General features: G+C 49.4%; 1 protein-coding gene across 3 annotated transcripts in view; it reads right to left on the bottom strand.

Annotated features, from left to right (window-relative positions):
- The window catches only part of LOC119450577 (alpha-tocopherol transfer protein-like), a 65921-nt gene extending 51172 nt beyond the window's left edge, over nucleotides 1–14749 (bottom strand). Inside the window, exon 1 of one of the 3 annotated variants that reach the window (XM_049665992.1) lies at nucleotides 14636–14749. The gene's annotated coding sequence lies outside the window, so the exon portion shown is untranslated. Of the gene's footprint in view, nucleotides 1–2803; nucleotides 2853–14635 lie in introns of those variants that run through there. The other 2 variants (XM_049665990.1, XM_049665991.1) reach the window with 2 other exon arrangements.
- Nucleotides 14750–16397: the final 1648 nt, after the last annotated feature.

The raw sequence follows: 16397 nt of genomic DNA, 5'->3' as shown, positions 1-16397 counted from the left end.
TGCAAACAATCAAAAGGGCATTTATTGCACCTTTCATACACTAATGCACACTAGCCGAATTACAACCAATAGAACATTCACATGGGCGCGCGACAAATCAAGGAAGTCCGACTCACAGTGACCCGATAGCGAGCGAATATGTTCGCCCCATGCTCTGACACCATCGCCTAGTCGTTCACGTGTGCGGTCACGCGAACGGTGGCGCGTTCGAACGATCCGTGTTCGTCCATACCGGTGCCCCGCTCCGAGCCACGCAAGACGTCTCGCGAAGCGTGGATCGGCGCACGCGCGGGACGTCCGCGTGGCTCATCGATCCCAACCCAAAGAGGAAGCGCCCTCGACCTTTCTCTCCCAAGTCACCCCACCGTTCGGCTTCGTTAGCATCGCGACACTCGCGCCATCTCCCGCAATGCGCCGCAACCACCACGACCGCCGCGGGCTTAGCCACGCGGAGAAGCCGGACTACTGGAGACATGCGGGGAAAACAACATCACGGGACGCGTGAGAGTCGCGCATCCCCACAATACTTAATCTATGAAGTATGACATGCTCCATGCTTTTGCCCAGACATGATGTTAACGATATGGGTGTTAGATTATCTAGATTGAGGTGGTGGTGTCACGCTGAAAAGTGGGCCGATCCTGGTGATTGTGCAGAAAGGGTGTCAGCTCAACGGCACATATCAGGGACAAGAAAGAGAGAAAGAGAGAGAAAGAAAGAGAAAGACAGCGAGAGAAAGAAAATCACCACGAAGGTCAGATACACATGACAAGCTTCGCTTGCCCCAATTTTCTCGACGGGAGAAGGGCTGGTGATTTTTATGAATCGGGTGCTGTGCTACCGCAGAAACACCCCAACGAAAGCTTCTCAGCCGTCGTCTACGCGTCCTGGGTGCTCACCGAGACATGCAGAGCAGCGCTACGTCCAGTTAGAAAAAGAAAGCCTTGTTCCAGTCTGGGCACGCTAAAAATTTTCTGACTTCCTACTCGGGAGATATCTTCAACTGGAGAATGACCACAAACCTTTCATCTCTCTATTAGGTACCAAGACAAACAGGTATTTGACTGCCCGACTCCGGCAAATGCGCATGTGAGTTATACACTTGCTGATGCGCTTGCGACTGATGCGCTACAGCTACGGCATCGTCTACATACCGGACGCCGACTTCAGACGATGCCCTTTCAAGGTCGCCTTTGATTGACACCGCATCGTCCGACTTGGCTGGAGAACTCAAAGGGTACTTTACACACATGGTATTCGCAATTCCTGCTTCAATATCTTCACTCGATTGAGCAGCTGAAACAAGATCAAGAGCCCAACGCCATTTATTCACAACTACGCAGACTTACTTTTTCTGAATGGCCATCACGCCTCAGTTCGACGCTCAAAGTGTACTGGCCTCATAAGGGCAGCATTGCAAAAGCTAACAACATGTTGATGTTTGATTCGCGTATTGTATAACCGGTCAAATTACTAAGCCTGATGCTTCGTCTGCTACATGAGGGACATTTTGGCACCGACAAGTGCAGAGGGACAGCCAAAGACTCGACCTGTTCGCCAAATGGATTGACGCCGGCCTAGAAAAACGCATCAAAGATTGCCGTATGTGCCTGAAAAATTGGAGAAACTGAAAGATGCCTCTTATTTCCACAGTTTCCTACGTGGCCCTTACAAAGAGTCGCGATAGACTTGTTCTGCCTTCGCGGATGCTGGCGGAATATTATTGCTGACCATTATTGAGTATTTCTTGAGATGGCCTGACTTGGTGCCCTCACAGCAGCAGCTCTGGTTGCCCACTGCAAATCTGTCTTCTCGAGACACGACATACCATGTGTTGCGGTCCCCGATAATCGGCCACAATTGTTGGAGACTCCAGGATTCGTTTTTGCAAGCTTTGACTGCGAGTACAATATGGAGCAAGTGACACCAAATCGCATACATGCACAAGAAAACGGTTTAGTTAAGTCTGTTCTTAAGACACTAAAGCAGTTTCTGATTAAAATCGTGCAAGAACCTTGAAGAATGGTTATTAGACAGCTTTAGAATAGTATGTAATTGTCGCATTACGTACGGTAAACGTAAGCACCTTTGCGAGACGTTACGGCGCGCGTCCTTTCAAGATTAAGCGTACAAGAAGGCAAACGTAAGGAACACGTTATAGAACAGGACGACGTCTGGTGCCTCATGGCAAATGCATCCAAGCCAAGACCATCCATTATAGCAACCATGCTGTTGGTACTACGCGGACGTGTGTCGTTAGGCCTACGGGCACCGGAACCACCGAATGATCTCGGAAATTGGACACGCTATGCGCTCAAAACTACTGTTTCGGCTGTGTTTAGAGAAAACGAAAGCTCATTTCTATAGTTACTGGTTATCTACGCGAGTGAGAGCGCAATCATCACGAGTATTCACGTTGAAGAGGAAGCCAGTGGTGCCGCCATGTTCGACAACGTTATTTATTATCGTCCGTAAACATTACGAACGTTGAACTCGCCAAATAACGTACGTTATCATAGTGCACGTAAACCATAGAAACCGAACAGCGTTCAGAGCCTGCGCAATTATGACAACGCTATTTCTTAACGTACGTAATGTGTTTACGTTTGCTTGCAAGCGCTAAACTAAAGCTATCTATTAATCCGCAGATTTTATCATGCGGACAAAACTGCGCAGGTCAATTCCAGTAGCCGCCGAAACACGTCTTCCCAGTCACTTTACTATGCAACAAGTTGCGAAAATTGGAAGAAAAGTACCGTCAGAAGCAGAATGCGCACTAAGATGCTCGCCACGGCGGATCCACCATACCAGACGGATCAAAATAGGGAAGTCTGGATCGTCGACCTAGGCAAGCCTGGCGTTGTTCGTGATTGTCCGCAGATACCAGGTCATATTGAGTCGCAACGAATGACAGATCTGTAAGACGCAACGGAACTCATGTTGTCCCACTGCCCAACACCTTTGAAGACGACAAGGAAACTGCTCCGTCCCATGCTGACGACGAGGAAACTCCTACGATGCAGACTGATTCGTCGCAACCCGTATCGCTGGCACCGCAGGAAGTTCTGTCGCCACCTGCATGCGGCCGATTTGACACACTACCTCACAAGAAGCGGCAGATGCGTCATCGCGCCGAAAATACGATAGTAAGTGGCGGATTATTTCCAAAAAATGGAAACATGTGGGACCTACGTCTTCGATGGCGAAGTCGCCAACTCACAGAAGGAGTTGAAGTCAATAAAGCTCATGCGCGACTGGTGTTGTGCTTTTAGGGCATTCTGCCAAACAGATCAAACGAGAGAACAGCCCAGTATCAACGTGCTAACCGTGAAATGTTACCTCAACGCTAGCTTTCAGCACTTTTGAGACAGTGGTAAAGTGTAAAAGGAATTTGGTGTTTGGATAATCACAGGGTAATAGCTTGCCTACTATTTACGCAACATTCGTTGTAGGTACTCTGTTCGTCAGCTTCGTACCTCTCAGTGTTTAACCACATGTTTCTATTTTGTATATTTGTAGTATTTTGTGGATGTCTCAGCGTAGCGAACGTGCTACGTCGGACATTTTCCATCTTTCACGGCCGTCTTATCACCGACCTTCGCAGCCGACACTCCAGGCCACACGTTTTCTCTCGATTGGGTGGTCTCTACAACCGCACAGGTAAAGCGAAATTGCCTCAAGGCTTCGTCAGATCTTCAAGGCTTCAATGTCTTAATTGCCCCAAGGCTTCATTTTATATGCCACGAAAACTGGTTGGCAAAGACGCCTGTTTGGCTCCATTCTTCCTCAACGCAATACACGCTTCTAGTAACATCAAGAAACGCTAATGAGGCGTTTCATGCGGTGACCTTCTCAGCGATAACGGGGCCTGCGTCTTGGCCAATCCCCCAGTAGTGGCTATGAGCTATTTTGGGAAATAAGAATAGGAGCGAGAACGCGCATTGAAAATTGTCGCCAGCCACAACAGGAATCACGTTTGTGGTCACGGTGATGGCAAACTTGCTCAGGTCGTCTCTTTTATTATTCTAGTATACTAATGTAAAAAATTACATTTAAATTCCGTGGTTTTAAGTGCCAAAGCCATGATATGATTATGAAGAAGTGCGTAAGGGGGGGGGGGGGGGTGCATGTATGGAAATGGTTTGTTCAAGAAAAGTTAAGGTGAACATCAAGTGCACAACCTGGTTTGGCACAAATTGCTAGAAATGAATAGTCCTTGAATAATTTTGACCACCTGCGGGTCTTTAACGTGCACCGAACTCTCAGTATACGAGCGTTCTTGGTTATCGCCTCTATCGAAATATTCTTAGCGAGGCCGGTATAGGACCCATGATTTCGAGCTTAGCAGTGAAATCCCGTAGCCACTAGTCTACCATGGCGGGGAGACACAAAAATGTTGTCGCAGTTTCACCTGAAAGGCGAAGCATCAATTGCGATAGCAAATTTGTAGAGAGCTATACGGAGTAATGATATTAGCTTTATCAGCTGTATAAACTTTGACATGCAGCAGCACCGGCAACACGCAGAACTGTTGTCGACGCCGTCGGCGTTTTGCCCGCGTTCGCTCAAAATGCGTGCGGCGTTGGTGACTGTTGCCGGAGCGTCTGATATTAATAGGCACTGGGTGCCGCAGCTAAACGTCGCCTCCCCTCCCCCCCCCCTCCCCCACGGCCTCTCGCGCGTCGGAAGAAGGCGCGTTTGCTCTACATATATGGTGATTGTAAAGGAGGAAAGAGACGCCTACTTCTGCGGCCCTTAAGCCGTGCTCCCTCAAGGGCTGCAGAAGATAGCGCCAACCTTTCCCTTTCCCTCAAGAACCACTTACCGCGGCCCTTAAGCGAGCACGGCGCAGAACGCGCGTTTGTTCTCCGCCGTGCGTTCACTCCCCGTGAAAGACGCGCCCCTCGCGCCCTTTCAGTCGCACATACAGCGTTCGGCGCGCGGCGACGATTTCATCTCCAAATGACGTCATACGGAACCTCACGGCGACGGCGACGGCGACGGCGACGGCAGAAATCTGCTTTTGAGTGTCCATATAATTGCTATCGCAATAAAAGGTTGTAGAGCACGTACCGAGAACATCGAAAGTGCGCGGACTCGGTGTCTAATACAGCGCTTCGCTGCGGTTTCCATATAAAGACCTAAAGTGCTTTACCAACAAAATAGTGAACTCGTCAGTCGCGTATCAGTAAGTGGTTAGTTATTTGCAGGTCAAAATTGGTCTACTTCAATGTTTATGAAAACACATGAAAATTAACAACAACCACTTCATCTTTATTCATAGATTGTTGCGCTGAAGTTACAGGTAGGTCATCAAAACCACGTGCAGAACACAGAAACTGACCGACAGGTAGCCCCGCCGCCTTGAGTTGCGGCAGCATTTCCTCGTGACAGCACAATTACTGCTTGTTTGAAAGTACTCAAAGGCTCCACGTCACAGCATCGGCGTTACTTTTTTGCACGAGGGCAGTCAAAGTAGAAGAAAATACTTTCCAATTGACGGATTTGTAATGACTTCGTCATAGCGGTTTGCACAAAAAACGAAAATCTTGCGCTTCTCCTCAGTCAATTACTAATATAATTTGGGTCAAATAAAGGATAGCAGAGCCTTCAAACACAACGCTATTAGTTTTAACTGATTTAGGTTGTTTTTTTTCTTTTGGGGCCTTCATTGTTATCATCGCTTCGTGAATACAAGGGAAGTCTGTTTTATATTGAAATGAAAATAAACGAGAAATATTCATAGACTTTATAACAACGGGGCTGATCATTTTCGTCGTATTAGTAATAATTAAACAAAAATTATTTACTCTCTATGTCGTTTGCTCACTTTGGTTAAGTTCGCAAGAGACGGATTCTTACATTCTAATCTTTGAATAATCTGAACTCTTGAGGTAAAATATCTTAGTAAACGCAGAACAATAGCTGAAGAAGTGACTGAATGAGACACCGAGTGAAAGTTTAGAAATGATAAGAGTGTGCCAGTCCAGTCATTTCTTGAGCTATTATTGTTTTATTTACATTCATCTTTTGTTGTTTGGGATGCAAACATTTCTGCAATTCTTAGCAAAATGTTTTTCGAAAGGGTTGACCGAAGCCTTTAGAATCTTTTGATGGCAGCGGTAATCGTGGTCTTCAGATAAATAAATATTCAGTAATCATCCGCGTTAGGAGAAACTCTAGAAAATATTCGCTAAATGCATAGCGCATTTAATAACGAATGAATGTATCTGAATTTACCTGTAAATGGCCCATTTGTAATTACATCCAGTTTGTACACTTAAAGTTAAGGTTCAGTGCACACGCAATATTGTCACCTGTAGTAGTGGGCATAGGGCAAGCGCAGAGGCGCAAGAAGAAAGAAGTGCGCGTGCTAACCGCCCCGCTCGATAGCTGCCTCTCGCTGCCGTTTTCGCCAGAGCCCCAGCCGCTCCCAATAAACGTCGTCAGCCCCTTTTGAAGACCCGTGGCAAAGTGGTGGAGGTGCTGGGTATTTATCACTCATGCCACAGACTCCTCCTGGGAGCAGAAGCACCAGCCCTGTGTTAGTCGATACTCCCGTCCATCGGACCAGCCGCAGGATCCGGGGACTGCCCCCTGAAGACACCGTAGTGCTTCAGACTACCTCAACCGGTATGGAACGTGCAATGACGAACCGGTATACACTTCAGAACCCGCTGGCGCCGAAGTCGTTCCATGGCGACATCTTCGAAGACGTCGAAGACTGGATGACCGGCTTCGAGCGCGTCGCCGAATACAACGAATGGGACGACGCGACTAAACGTAGGAATGTCTACTTTTGCCTCGAGGACGGCGCGCGTACATGGCTTCAAAACCGTGAGGAGCAACTGACGTCGTGGCGCGAGTTCCGCCGTCATCTACTGGACACTTACGCCAGTCCTGATCGCCGCGAACGAGCCGAACGAGCAATTCAGGTCCGCGTCCAGCTTCCCAACGAAAGCGTTACCGCGTTCGTTGAAGATATGACGCGCCTCTTCAGACGAGCAGACCCTGGAATGACCGAGGACAAGAAGTTGCGTCACCTGATGCGAGGGGTGAAGGAGCAGCTCTTCGCTGGTCTGGTGCGGAATCCTCCGCAGACTGTCGCCGAATTTCTATCCGAGGCGGTCAGTATGGAGAAGACGCTTCAGCAGCGCTCTTAACTTTTACGAGCGGCAAGTGAACGCGACTACGGACATGTCCACGGCCATCGGAAGCCACAGTGACAACCTTCGAGACCTCATCCGCACCGTTGTGCGCGAAGAGATACTGAAGGTTTACGGCACCCCACAAGTCACGGTGAGCTCCATTGCGAGTGTAATAAGAGATGAAGTGCACCAAGCGCTCCGGTCCACCGTTCCTTTTTCTAACACCGCGCCTGCACCTTCTGTACACCACCGTGCGACCTACGCAGAAGTCTTGCGACAGCCTGCTTCGTCCCCGCCGCTGTTTGTTCAAGCCGCTCATCCGGTTGCACTCCCACCTGCCCAACCGGTGCCATACATCGAGGAACGACGCACGCCTTCACCGTTTCGCCATGCCGCTTCTCCGGTTGTGCTTCCGCAAGAGCGACCAGTGCATTACGCCGATGATCGACGCATGCCCCCTCGGAAGTCAGAGGTTTGGCGCACTCCGGATCGCCGTCCTCTGTGTTTCCACTGTGGTGAGGCAGATAATTTGTACCGCCAGTGCCCATACCGATGCCTCGGTTTGCGGGGCTTTTCTGCCTATTCGCCGCCACCCCGACTGGGCCAACGACCTCGGGACATTGAGGATTATCTGGCTCAGCAACGCATGCCAGCGCCTACCGGGCGGCAGTCACGCTCGCCGTCGCCAAGGCGATTTTCACCATCGCCCCAGCGGTATTCGAGCGGACGGTCGCCAAGTCCCTGCCGGGAAAACTAACTACAGCGACCTTTGGGGGCGAGGCCGCTGGCAGTCGACGCGCTGAAGACCTCCGATCGACGCGAGTAAACAAGGGTACCGGCACGCCATCAACTGAACGGAATGACCGGCTTTCGCTCGACATACTGGTGGTGATCGACGGTTACGCGGTTAGCGCTTTAGTGGACACCGGAGCGGACTATTCTATATTAAGCGGGAAGATGGCGACGTTTCTGAAGAAAGTAATTACACCTTGGCATGGCTCGCAGATTCGTACGGCTGGCGGTCACGTCGTTACTCCACTGGGAACCTGCACGACAAGAGTTCGGATTCGAGGATCGACATTCGTGGCGAGTTGCCTTGTCCTACGCGAATGCTCCCGCGACGTCATTCTCGGAGTTGACTTCCTGCAGGAATACGGCGCTGTTATTGACTTACGGGGCGGTGTAGTCACCTTCTCAGCCGACCAAGCAATCGACGCAAACGACGACAATCGACGTGATGACGCGCTACGTGTTTCCGCCGAAAGTGTTACGCTTCCTCCACGAGCCAGTGTTCTAGTTGAAGTGATGTGCGGTGGAATGCGCGAAGGTGGAGTGGTCGCAGAAAGTAACTTAGCGCATCTACTGACACAAGGTGTTTGTGAGGCCAGGAGTGTGCTACAGCTTCGTGATGGCCGATCTAAGTTGCTAGTCACCAACTTTAGTAATGAGCATCGACACCTCTTCCGCGGTACTTCGATAGCGTTTGCCGAAGAAGTGGAACACGTAGCTGAATGTTTTGCCCCTGAACCAGTGAGGCTGGCTGACAAGTCACTGGGCACCGTCGACATTAATCCCGAGTTATCTAACGACAAACAGGCAGCACTGCACGAGCTCTTGCTTGAATTCAGGGCATGCTTCGCAAGCTCGTCTAAGGTACGCCAGACTTCGGTTACAAGGCACCGGATCATCACATGCGACGACGCACGCCCGATACACCAGCAGCCTTACCGCGTGTCGGCAAAGGAACGCGCGGCGATTCGTACGCAAGTACAAGAGATGCTTGAAGATGGCGTGATCGAACCTTCCAACAGCTCATGGTCGTCTCCGGTCGTTCTTGTCAAAAAGAAAGACGGAACGCTACGCTTTTGCGTCGACTACCGGAAGCTCAACAACGTAACTAAAGAGGACGTGTACCCACTGCCACGTATCGACGACTCGTTAGATAGACTGCGGCGTGCCCAGTACTTTTCGTCACTCGATTTGAAAAGTGGATACTGGCAGATCGAGGTAGATGAACGAGACCGCGAGAAAACTGCCTTTGTGACTCCCGACGGCCTTTACGAATTTCGAGTGCTCCCTTTCGGTTTGTGTTCAGCCCCAGCAACTTTCCAGCGCATGATGGATACTGTCCTCGCTGGATTGAAGTGGCAGACTTGCCTTGTGTATCTTGACGACGTAGTTGTCTTTTCTGAAACATTTGAGCAACATCTTCATCGCCTGCGGCATGTGCTAGAAGTACTCCGATCGGCTGACCTCACGCTTAAACCAGAGAAGTGCCACTTCGGTTATGAAGAGCTCAAGTTTCTCGGACACGTCGTCAGCGCCAAAGGAGTTCGACCCGATCCCGACAAGCTTGCCGCTGTAGCAGCTTTTCCTCTTCCTGCCGACAAGAAGGCCGTCCGACGCTTCCTGGGCTTGTGCGCGTATTATCGCCGCTTCATCGACAACTTCTCGAAGATTGCGGAACCCCTGACTCGCCTTACCAGGGATGACACGCCATTTGCCTGGACGAATGAGCAACAAGCGGCCTTCGCTGAACTACGCCAACGCATGCAGTCAGCACCCGTCCTGGCACATTTCGACGAAGAGGCTGACACCGAGGTGCATACTGACGCCAGCAACATCGGCCTTGGCGCAGTACTCGTCCAACGTCAAGACGGCATTGAACGAGTAATAGCCTATGCTAGCCGCTCGCTGTCCCGTGCCGAGGCGAACTACACTACTACAGAAAAAGAGTGTCTCGCGGTCGTCTGGGCGATCACGAAGTTTCGCCCTTATCTCTACGGCCGTCCCTTCAAAGTGGTGACAGACCACCATGCTCTATGTAGTTGGCGAACATACGCGATCCTTCAGCACGGCTGGCACGGTGGAGCTTGCGGCTACAGGAGTTCGACGTCACCATAGTTTATAAGTCTGGCCGCAAGCACGAAGACGCCGACACGTTGTCGCGTGCTCCCGCCGAATCTTTCAGTCGACAGTCAGAGGACGACGACGGCTTCCTGGGCGCCCTTACTACGTCGGACTTGGTCAAATCGCAGCGTGACGACGCTGAAATTCGACCTCTCATCGACCACTTAGAAGGCCGTGATACAACCATACCACGCCATCTACGTCGCGTCTTGACGTCCTTCTGTCTACGAGACAATGTGCTGTACAAGAAGAACGCCCGCCCGAATGTTCGAGCCTACCTCCTAGTAGTTCCCAAAGACTTGCGGGACGATATTCTTTTCGCTTGCCACGACGAGCCTACATCTGGCCACCTCGGCTCCTCACGAACGCTTGCTAGAGTGCGCGAGATGTATTACTGGCCCGGACTTTCAGCAAGCGTCAAGCAGTATGTGAAAGGCTGCCGTGAATGTCAGCGACGAAAGTCACCACCCCTGAAGCCCGCCGGGTTATTGCAACCCATTGAACCACCTCATAAGCCATTCGCCCAAGTCGGCTTGGACATTCTTGGGCCTTTTCCTCTGTCAACCGACGGCAACAAGTGGGTGATTGTCGCCACTGACTATTTAACCCGCTATGCCGAGACCGAGGCGCTCCCACGAGCCACGGCTTCTGAGGTAGCGCAGTTCTTCATGTGTCACATTGTATTGCGCCATGGTGCCCCAGCCACAGTTATCACAGATAGAGTTCACGGCACAGCTCACGGACGAAATTTTTCAACTAAGCAACACCAGGCATCGAAAGACGACCGCTTACCATCCGCAGTCCAACGGCCTTACGGAGCGATTAAACAAGACCATCACAGACATGATCTCTATGTACATCGACGTCCAGCACAAAACATGGGATCGTATCCTGCCTTATGTGACCTTCGCGTATAATACCGCCGTACAAGAAAAAACGCGCTTCACACAATTTCGCCTTGTCTACGGCCGCGAAGTACAGACGATGCTGGACGCTATGCTTCCGTGCCACGACGCCGAGAACCTAACTACTGACGCCGAAGAATTTGCTCAGCGCGCTGAGGAGGCTCGCCAGCTCGCGCGGCTGCACATCGGTGAGCAGCAACACGCAGATGCACGGCGCTATAACATCCGTCACCGGCAAGTGCGCTACAGTCCCGGCGACTAAGTGTTGATGTGGACCCCTGTTAGCCGCCGTGGCCTTTGTGAAAAGTTGCTCAGCCGGTACTTTGGCCCGTACAAAGTGCTGCGCCGCATTAGTGACGTGAACTATGAAGTCGTTCCTGACAGTGCGGCGCAAACACGGCGCCGACAACCACCTAGTTCTGACGTAGTTCACGTCGTACGCATGAAGCCTTACGTTGCGCGTTAGTGATTTTTACGCGCCCATTTGCACCTAATGCACTTACCTCTTCGTTTCTAGAGAGGTAGAGATTGTTTCTAGCTACGCTGCTGTAGCTCTCGCTGTGTTCTGTGCGCGAGCATCTTCATTGAGCGTGTGTTGTTTTTTTTTGTTGTTGTTTTTTTTTCCTTTCCCACACCACTTCTTGAGCATCGAGCCGATGCTCTTTCCGAGGAAGGGGGGAAATGTCACCTGTAGTAGTGGGCATAGGGCAAGCGCAGAGGCGCAAGAAGAAAGAAGTGCGCGTGCTAACCGCCCCGCTCGATAGCTGCCTCTCGCTGCCGTTTTCGCCAGAGCCCCAGCCGCTCCCAATAAACGTCGTCAGTCCCTTTTGAAGACCCGTGGCAATATGTTGGTGCTGCAATTCCAGAACACTGAAAAAAATTTGGAGTTTTCTGCTACATCCACCGTAGTCTTAGTTTCCGACAGGCTAGCAAAAAAGAAAATAAGAAAGAAAAATCAAAGATGCGACATTTTAACAGAAAGAGAAAGTTGGAAGATTATTCAAGGATTGAAGTCGATTGAAGTTGAAGAAAGGCGAAGTATATCTGAGAGGGATGAAGGTGAAAATAGGAACCATATATTCTATTTTGAGAGGTCATTTATTTTTTCAGTACCGCCGTGTGGTGACGGTAGCATTGCGTGGCGGTACGTAGAATCTGAAATTGATAGTGCGTGGAATCTGGAAATCAGTAATGGTGGACGCGCTGACGTTCGCAGATGCCATTATGTGCTTAAAATTGGATATCTTGTCGGGGTTGGAAGATAACCAAAAAAAGATAGGCCGGTTATTTTTGGGAACCCACGGGAAAACTACAAATGAGGCAGTGCAAGGTGACATAGGTTGGCCTATTTTGAAGTAAGAGAAGCGCAGAGCGAAATCAGTGTTAAAGAAAGACTCGGGAACATGGATCGAAATAAATGTGCGGCTCAAGTGCACACGCACCTGTACCTGAAAAGCGCGGACACGGAATGGAGGAAGAGGTCAAGAAAGTTTGCAACCCAGCATAGGGCAATTGAAAGTTTAAATACACACGAGGAGTCATCAGAAAGAAAGTGAAAGGAACAGAGACAGCGAATTGGATGCAAAGAATGGGTACAAAAACACCACGAAAATTTGTAAAAATGTGAAGAAGAAATTAGAAAGGAAAATCTGTACAATAATCTGTAAGTGCCTTGCGATTTAAGGCTCGAACTGGTTGCCTAAGGACAATAGCACACCGGAGAAAATACTCGCAACAAGATGAAGCATGTGCATGCTGCAGCAGAAATCCGAAGGGCACTCAGCATATTCTAATGGAATGCGAAGGGATTCACCCAGTGAGACCCGTAGTTAACGTATAGCTTGGGCTTTAAGTGGATGGAGGTTCAACCGGTCAGCAGTTGAGATAAGCAAGAGACGTTAGGGTATTGCTGGATCCGTTGCAGGCATAGGTAGCGGTACAAGGTAGATAGAGAAGTTTTTCGGAAGAGAAAGAATATTAAGGAGATGTATACAAAAAGAACGCGCGTGGCGTTGGTGATTGTTGGCGGTGCCTCTGGGGGCGGCTCGGAGGTTTTCGACGAGATCAGAACGGGACACTCGTCGAGCAGCGTCGGAAGTCACCACCTTCTCGCCTCGCAACGTTTTTATATAATTACGCATTTGTTGCCGCAGCTAAACCTCGCCTCCCCTCCCTCCCTCCCGTCTTCCCACGGCCTTTCGCGCGACGGAAGAAGTTGCGTTTGCTTTACATATACGGTGATTGTAAATGAGGAAAGAGACGCTTAATTCTGCAGCCCTTCAGGGAGCACCGCACAGAACGCACGTTTGCTCTCCGCCGTTCGTTCGCTCCCCGTGAAAGCACGCGTCCCTCGCGCGCTTTCACTCGCACATACAGCATGTATACCGCGCGGCGACGATTCTATCGCCGTTGACGTCATACGGAACCTAATGGCGACGGCGACACCGATGGCAGAAATCCCCGTTGAGTGCACATATAATTGCTATCGCAATAAAATGATAAAATTAAAATCATCTATACCATACCTGATTAACTCAAGTATGCTAGGTGACTATTTGTCGCCGCCTCAATTCAAAGGGGATGCCAATAAATCACCACTACCCTTATCATTAGTACTGCCACTATGCAGTGGTACTGCATGGTGGCACTCCCAGTACCGATACCACCACCTGGGAGCACCGGTACAACTGGTACCAAATACGTATATCTTCTGGATCGGCGCACATTTTTAGGAAGGCGGCTAGAAACATACTCGATACGGGAAAGGGTTTTTAACTCGTCAAAAAAAACTTTGTTTTAAAACAAGAAAGGTTTGCTGTCATTCCATAATTATGTAAGTAGGTATCATGGGCATGGAATAAAGAAAGTTGATATGAAGTACGGCGTTTGAGTGGTCTTATCCGCGGGATATCCAATAAGCAGAATGTGCAGTCTTGTTAACCGACTTAAGCCAACGTATAAAGCCACGTGTCACATCAAACACACATGGCAGGATGTTTCCTTATCAGTAGAATTAGTAAAGGCCATACCATTGTCGTGGAGTAAAGTGTTACACGGGCAAATGGCGCGTTCTCCCAATGTTCGTCTACGAAAACCTTACGGTGCAGTAAAAAATTCGGCATGCTCAAATCTGGCAGCGCGTTGTAAACGTTGCCATCATGACGCCCTGTTTAAGAAAATCAAGGCTAACTTTACGATTAACAACCAAATAATCCCCCAATTAGTCGAGGCCTCTGCAATATGCATAACGATTCTACCTCCTTTGTTAGCCAGATAACAGTCTGGCTTTCGTCTCAGAGACGACCCCTTTCGTTTCAGACATGCCTCCTTTATCCTCATCGAAGTACCATATAGTACCGGTTTCTGCCCAATACAGCTACAAGAACCACGTACATCTATTACTCACCAAACATTAGCAGTAGTTAGACCTCTGCAGTTAGCAAGCGTAGAACGAACTGGCATTTCAGTGAACCGAACAGTTTGCGGTCTCAAATTTAGAGTCACTTATGCTTTCGAAGCTACAACATACTGGTAAACAGGCAGGAACAGCTTGCAAGCAATGACAACGACAATGACCTATGCATCCTGTCACTGATTTTGCGCAAAGCTATGTATAAATACCGGATGTGAAAACCAGCGAGAGGCTGAAAAAAGAAAACATCGTTTACTCACAATTTTCAGCTTAAGCACTCGCACATGGTAGCCACGTCGACTCGTAGGTGGAAGAAATGCGATGCAAGGTCATCTGAGAAAAATCCACAAGGTAAAACCATAAAGAGGGCTGTATGAGGCAGCCGGTTTCTCATAAGCCGCACTAACCAATCTCTGTGGCCGGAAGAGTACCAATCCCGCTCTCTCTCTCGTCCCCGAAGGCTATGATTTGCGCACACAGGAAATGTTATATTGCAACCCACGATAAGTAAACCTGAGGTGCATGAACTGCATAAATGCAAAGCTGGCCTAACAACGAAAGCTTGTAAGGTATATTTCACTGCACTTTGCTGAAACCGATGACAACTATACGAGTGTTGTTTCTGACGCGCCGCAGCGAACACAAGCGAAAGTGGTCTCTTTTTTTATCCGATTGCTACATCATCCTTGACACCCTCTCCACCGCTCTCACTCTTCTGACGCTTGTCTTTCCTCCGTGCCGTATCTCCCTATTCAAGAGCTTTTGTTGAACGGTGAGGCGGACGTTCACTAGTGTAATCGATTCGACCTTCCCATGTATAGCCGGCTATGAACTTCTCGGCGAGCGGCCCACCTCAAAAAAGAAAAAAAAGACAACCAAGCTAGCACTAACAACAGAAACACACGAAGTCTGAAGTCACGCGAATTTCTGCTCTGTAGTGAGTGGTAAAAATATCGAGACTCTTCGTTTCTTTGTGAACTTTTTCATTCTGGTTCAATCTACAATCTTTCTTCGGCGCACAAAATCAGGGGGCGTGTCGCAGTGACAGGTACGACGACACTTCCAACATGGATGTGTGCGTTTCATGTGTGAACGGGTATTTAATTTTTTATTTTTTGTTTTTGCAAGTTGTATATCCTATCGGTGATGTCCACGGGACAAGCTTTACAGGGCCTGCGTAGAAGACACGATAACCGAATAAGTTCACACTCTGCGATTTTACTTCCTGAGACTGCATAATGTGTTACAAGGAACACCTTTGTGGGAGCTTTAGGATTAATTTTGACCACCTTGGGTTCGTTGACGTGCACCTAACTCTAAGTACACGATCGCTTTTTCATTCCGCACCCCTGCGGAATGCGGCAGCCAAGGCCGCTAATCGAACCCGTGACCTTGCGCTCAGCATAAGAACATCAATGCACCCGGGTAACCGGGATGGGTATTGAAATAAGTGTGCTTCGTTCATTAGCATCAGTAGCTTAAAGTCTGAAGTCTCAAGGCTATTGTTATATGTCAGGTGAGCAAGGCCGCTGATTTTAAGCAATGTACCTCAACCACATAACCACCCCCCCCCCCCCCTCTCTTCGTTCCGTGTTGCTGCTGAGCTAGAAGTTGGGGTGACGCTTTCATTGGTAAACTAAAACTGAACGTTTATTTCCATATTATGACCTAATAAAACATATTACAGCAAAGCTCAAAAGCAACGCAAGAAAATGCACATAACGCAACAAGTTCCATCATGACATCAAATCTTTCATCTCCATCGTTTTCTTGTGTCCCGGTGCCGCTGTCACGTGACCTGCTTTTCTTCTCGCTATGACTCCTTCATGTGACCTGCGTTATCTTACCGCTCGGTGACCCCATCATTTGAAGTGTCCATGTTGTTCTCACCCGACGGTGGTGTACGTCCCTTGTCCAGCCTATCTAAAGTTTGATGCAGACCCTACTTTTGCAGGTCTGCCGCATGGGTGAAGATGGTGAGCTGGTAAGTGGCGGCGCGTTATTTCTGGAACATTTCGCCAA

Source organism: Dermacentor silvarum, chromosome 4 (genome assembly GCF_013339745.2).
Source record: "Dermacentor silvarum isolate Dsil-2018 chromosome 4, BIME_Dsil_1.4, whole genome shotgun sequence".
Classification (NCBI taxonomy): Eukaryota; Metazoa; Arthropoda; class Arachnida; order Ixodida; family Ixodidae; genus Dermacentor; species Dermacentor silvarum.
This window is presented reverse-complemented; position numbering and strand designations above follow the sequence as displayed.